Here is a 6,141-nt window from a genome sequence, read left to right as displayed (position 1 = left end):
GTGCCTAAGTCATTTATCCACTTTGAGTTGAGTTTTGTGCAGGGTGAGAGATAGGGATTTAATTTCATTTTGTTACATATGGATTTCCATTTCTCCCAGCACCATTTGTTAAAGAGGCTACCTTTTCCCCAATTAATGTTTTTGGCACCTTTTTCTAGTACAAGGTAATTGTATTTATGTGGGTTTTTCTCTGTGTCTTCTATTCTGTACCATTGCTCTATGAGTCTGTTTTGGTGCCAATATTGAGCTATTTTTGTTACTATGGCTCTGTAGTATAGTTTAAGTTCTAGTATTCTGATGCCTCCTGCTTTACTTTTCTTGCTAAGGACTGGTTCACAGAAGAAGAAATAAAATTGATCAACAAATATATGAAAAAGTGTTCAATATCTCTAGCAATTAGAGAAATTCAAATCAAAACTACTCTTAAGATTTTATCTCACTCCAGTCAGAATGTCAATTATCAAGAATACAAGTAATAATAAATGTTGGCAAGGGTGTGGGGGGAAAAAGGTACACTCATACATTGCTGATGGGACTATAAATTGGTGCAACAATTATGAAAAGCAGTATGGAGATTCCTCAGAAAACTTGGAATGTAACAACCATTTGATCCAGCTATCCCACTCTTCAGTTTATACCCAAAGGACTTAAAAGCAGCATACTACAGTGACAGAGCCTCATCAGTTTTTATATCAGCTCAACTCAAAATAGCTAAGGTATGGAACCAACTTGGGTGCCCTTCAACAAATGAATAGATAGAGAAAACATGGTATATATATACACAATGGATTATTACTCAGCCTTAAAGAAGAATGAAACAGTGGCATTTGCCAGTAAATGGATGGAACTGGAGAATATCATGCTAAGCAAAATAAGCTTATCTCAAAAAAAACAAAGGCCGAATGTCTTCTCTGATGTGTGGGTGCTAATTAACAATAATGGTAGGGAGGTTAGGGATGAATAGTGGTACTTTGAATTATGCAGAGGGGAGTGAAGGGAGGAGAGGGGGCATGGGAGTGGGAAGGATGGTAGAATGTATCAGACATTATTACCCTATGTATATATGTGATTACACAATCAGTGTGAACCTACATCATGTACAAATAGAAGAATGAGAAGTTATACTCTATTTAGGTGTCAAAATGCATTCTACTGTCATGTATAATTAATTAGAAAAAATTAAAAATTAAAAAATGTGTTGTGTCTATCTACAACTAAAAAATAAATACGTTTTAAAAAGCAAAGCATTAAAGTGTCCTGTTATTATTGTTGAGTTATTTCATCCTTCAGTGATGTCATTTTTTTTCCTTCAATCATCCAGAATTCTGGTCAGGGGCCGTGAATGAATTATGGCCATCTCAAGGCAGGGGCATTTCTCTTTTGAGAATGCTGGTGAAATCCCACTGGTTCTAAATCTCAATTTATGCTGACACCTTGCCCATTGGCTCAGATAGCCCTAGATTCAAACAGAGCAGTGCCTTCTAAGCCCCAACCAAGTTGTCTTTGCCATCTTCTTGTTTTCCTCAGGAAGCCCTGCACTCTGAATCCCATTGGTGTTCCTACTCATTTAAATAAAGTGCATGGGCTCCATTTTGTGCTTACATCCAGTCTTTATCAGAGCTGGATCATCCCAACGTGCCCCCACTTTTCACTTATTTCTGTGTATTGTCTTTATTTCTTAAATTTCTCATACCTTTAATATTTCTAATCTGACTCATTGCCCTAATTCAGGGAAACTGAATAAACGTCTTGCAGGTCATGATAGGATCTAATGATTGGTGCATATGTGTTCATAATTTTTATATCTTCTTGGTGGGCTTATTATTATATAATATCCTTTGTCTCTTTAACAAGTTTTGCCTCAATATCTACTTTATCTCATATTTGTACAGCCATTCTTGTTCTTTTTCAGTTACTGCATATATGTAATATTTTTTTGTGTTCACTCATCTTTTACCTGTGTATAATTTTTGGATCTAACTTTAATCTCCTACAGACAACATGCAGTTGGACTTTGTATTTTTAAAATCCTTTTTTCTAATCTGCTTTTTTTAATTGGGAAGTTTAATCTATTTACACTTAAAAAGAATGAAAAAAAGTAAATGGAGCCTAAGGAACACCATTAGGTTTTGCCTCAATATCTACTTTAAGTATTTATAGGGAAGCACTTACTATTTCCATTTTGATAATTTTTCTGCATGTTATAAATTTTTGCTCTGATTTCCTCCCTTAGTACCTTCTTTAACATTTATCAGATTTTTTTTTGTAATGTCATGTTTTGATTACCTACTTATATCCTTTTGTATATGTTGTATAGATGTTTTCTTCACGGTCAACTTGAACACACATGTAATAACCTGAAATTATAATAATCTATGGTATCATCCTAACTTCAGCCACATACAAAAACTCTAAATCTTTTCAGCTCTGTAACCCCTTTTTATGTTACTGATGTTATATATTACATCTTTATATATTCTGTAACCATTAACACATATTCATACTTATTTGTATTTTTAGCTTTTACATGATTTAGAAGAATAAAAAGTAGTGATACAAATTAAAATTATGATAATTTGAGTTTCTGCATTTGTCCATATGTTTACTTTTACCAGAGAACTTTATACTTCCAAATGGCTTCATGTTAGTATAGCATCCTTTCATTCAACTTTTAAGATAACTGTTAGCATTTTTTTTTTTTTTTGTAGGTCGGGCTAGTAGTAATGAACTCCTTCAGTGTTTGTTTATCTGGGTGTGTCTTAATTTTTCACTGATTCTTGAAGGAAATAATTACTAGATTAAGAATTCTCATTTGATAGTTATTTTTATTTCACCACTTCTAATATCTCATTGTGTTGCCTTCTGGCCTGCAAGGTTTCTATTGATAAACCACTGATAATCTGGTTGAGGATCTGTTGGATATAATGAGCTTCTTTTCTCTTGCTACCCTCAAAATTCTCTTTTTCCTCATCTTTTAACAGTTTAATTATAACATGTCTCAGTGTATATATCTTGGTTTCATTCTATTTAGAGTTTGTAAAGTTTTTGACATATACATTTCCATCTCCTTCAAATTTGGGGAGTTTTCTGCCATATGTCTTCAAATTGGCTCTCTGCCTATTTTCTTTTTCTTCTTGGACTCCTATAATGTGTGTTTTGTCTGCCTAATGGTGTTCCTTAGGCTCCATTTACTTTTTTTTCATTCTTGTTTGTTTGTTTGTTTCTCAGACTAATAATTTAAAGTTGTTTTTTCCTGCTCACTAATCCTTTTTTCTGTCTAGTTAAATCTGTTGTTGAAATCTTCCAGTGATTTTTAAAAATATATTATTTTAGTTTTAGATGGGCACAGTACCTTTATTTTGTTTATTTATTTTTATGTGGTGCTGAGAGTTAAACCCAGTGCCTCATGTGTGCTATGCAAGCGCTCTACCACTGAGACACAGCCCCAGCCCCTCCTCTAGTAATTTTAGCACTTCTGTTATTAGACTTTTTTCATTTCCCAGAATCTATGGAAAAAATAATTTCTATCTCCTTGTTGATTTTCTCATTTTGTCCATATATTATTTTTCTGTTATCCTTATTTCTCTGTTCATATTATGTTCAGTTTTTTAAGCATATTTAAGAGAATTATTTTAAAACCTTTGTCTAGTAAGTTCAAAGCCTATACTTCAGGTAGAGTTTCTGGATATTTATTTTCTTTATTTCAATGGAAGGTGCTTTCCTATTCTTTATATGCTTTGTGATATTTTTTTCAGAAAATTGGGTATTTGAAAAAGACTCACCTTTCTTAGCCTTTGCAGACCATTTCTATTCAGGGGCACTCCTTTACAAATCAAGACTGTTTGAAGCCTTAAAGTTCTTATGTGCTACTTCTGGTCATGCATTCCCTGGGCCTATGTAACTACTTTTCCCCAACTCCTTGGTATGCACATTTGCTTTAAAATGTCTTCAACTCCTTGAGCTTCTCACCCTTGCTTTTTCTTGGGCCTTAACTAATCTGTTGTGTTTCTATGTTGATAATCTCGGGTCCCTGGGTGATTCACAATTCTCTAGTCCCTCATGGTTTCAAAGAGTTTTATCTCATACTTTTCTATGTGGATTTTCCTATTCTAACATTTGAGTTAGGTGACATAGAGACCAATCACTCAGGAAACCCCCAGACAGGAAGAAAATTGTAAGTTTGGTCTGCTCTGCACTCTCCAGTTAATGGAAGCATAATGGGGATCAGGTCAGTATTTTCTCCAAACTATGACATTCCACACAAGGAATAAGACAAGTGCATGAAAAATGACACAAAATGTCTTACTATTTTGAATGTGTTTATTGCTATTGGTTGTTTGCTTGTTTTTTGTAGATATTTTATTTTAAGAGCTTCTTTAAAGTTATTTTAGACTGTATCTAGTTGTTTTTTTAATAGATTTGGACATCTGTATCCATGGGTTTTACATCCATGGATTCAACCCAATTGTAAATCCAAAATATTCAGAAAAATGTTGCATCTGCCTGGAACATGTACAAACATATTTCCTTGTTATTGTTCCCCAAACAATGCAGTCTAGCAACTATTTATGTAGCATTTACAGTGCTCAGGATTGTAAGTAATTTACAGATGACTTAAATCATGGCATTTGCAGGTAAATGGATAGCACTGGAGAAGATAATGCTTAGTGAAGTTAACCAATACCATAAAATCAAATGTCAAATATTTTCTCTGATATAAGGAGGCTGATTCTTGTGGGGTAGGGAAATGGAGCATGGGAGGATTAGAGGAACTCTAGATAGGGAAGAGGGGTGGGAGAGGAAGGGAGTGGCATGGGGTAATTAATGATGGTTGAATGTGATGATCATTACTATCCAAATACATGTATGGGGACATGAATTGGTGTGAGTATACTATGTATACAACCAGAGACATGAAAAATTGAAATCTATATCTGTAATAGCAGAATACAATAGTCACTAGTATGGCAATATGTAAAAACGTGGATGTGTAACCGATGTGATTCTGCAATGTGTATATGGGGTAAAAATGGGAGTTCACAACCCACTTGAATCAAATGTATGAAATATGATATGTCAAGAGCTTTGTAATGTTTTGAACAACCAATAAAATAAAAAAAATTAAAAAAAGAATTGTAATGCATTCTGCTGTTATATATAAATAAAAAAATTAATGACTAGAGTACATTTAAATAAAAAAAGTACACGGGATAATATATGTAGGTTATATGCAAATATTATACCATTTTACATAAAATCCTTGAGCAGTCATAGATTTTACTGTACACAGGGGATCATAGAACCAGCCTCCCTTGGATACTGAGGGGTAACTGTATTTTTGTAAAGGAATGAGGGCTTTTGGCTTCCTTCCTTCATCTAGTTGTTGTTACTCCAAACTCTAGTCCAGGTAGTTTTTTTTCCTAAATGCATATTATGAACAGTGACTCTAGGGTGTGACCTGGAAATATGCATTGCAAAACCTCTTGGAAGTTTATGCTGCATAAACACATTAAAAACTTCTGTCTTGGAGAGCAGACATTTATTAGAACATTATTTATTAGAAGTACACTTATTACAACATTAGTACAATATTAAATGGCAACTCTAGGCTTAACTGGAATTGTTGTCCATAGGCCTCAATGTAGGAACATTATGAAGAGAACACTTAAGCAGGCCTTTCAGAAATCTCTCCCTCAACTTCTATGAGGCTTAGAGGTCCATGTACTCAATATAAGAAACTGAATTTATACATTATTCAGAGGTCTATTTTGTGATGAGTATGCACCAACTGAGGAGCAAAAGTCAGTTCCAAAAGGCAAAGCCTCTGTCTGGCCTGGTCGTTTAAGACTAAACTAAAACACCCCCATAAAGACCAAATTCTAGCTGGAGCGACTCTGGCTCAATAGGACCTAGAACCAGAATTTTATTTTATTTTATTTATTTTTTTGTTGTTGTTGGTTGTTCAAAACATTACATAGTTCTTGATATATCATATTTCACACTTTGATTCAAGTGGGTTATGAACTCCCATTTTTACCCCATATACAGATTGCAGAATCACATCAGTTACACATCCATTGATTTACATATTGCCATACTAGTGTCTGTTGTGTTCTGCTGCCTTTCCTATCCTCTACTATC

The sequence above is a fragment of the Marmota marmota genome, unplaced genomic scaffold (assembly GCF_001458135.2).
Source record: "Marmota marmota marmota unplaced genomic scaffold, marMar, whole genome shotgun sequence".
In the NCBI taxonomy this organism is placed as follows: Eukaryota; Metazoa; Chordata; class Mammalia; order Rodentia; family Sciuridae; genus Marmota; species Marmota marmota.
This window is presented reverse-complemented; position numbering follows the sequence as displayed.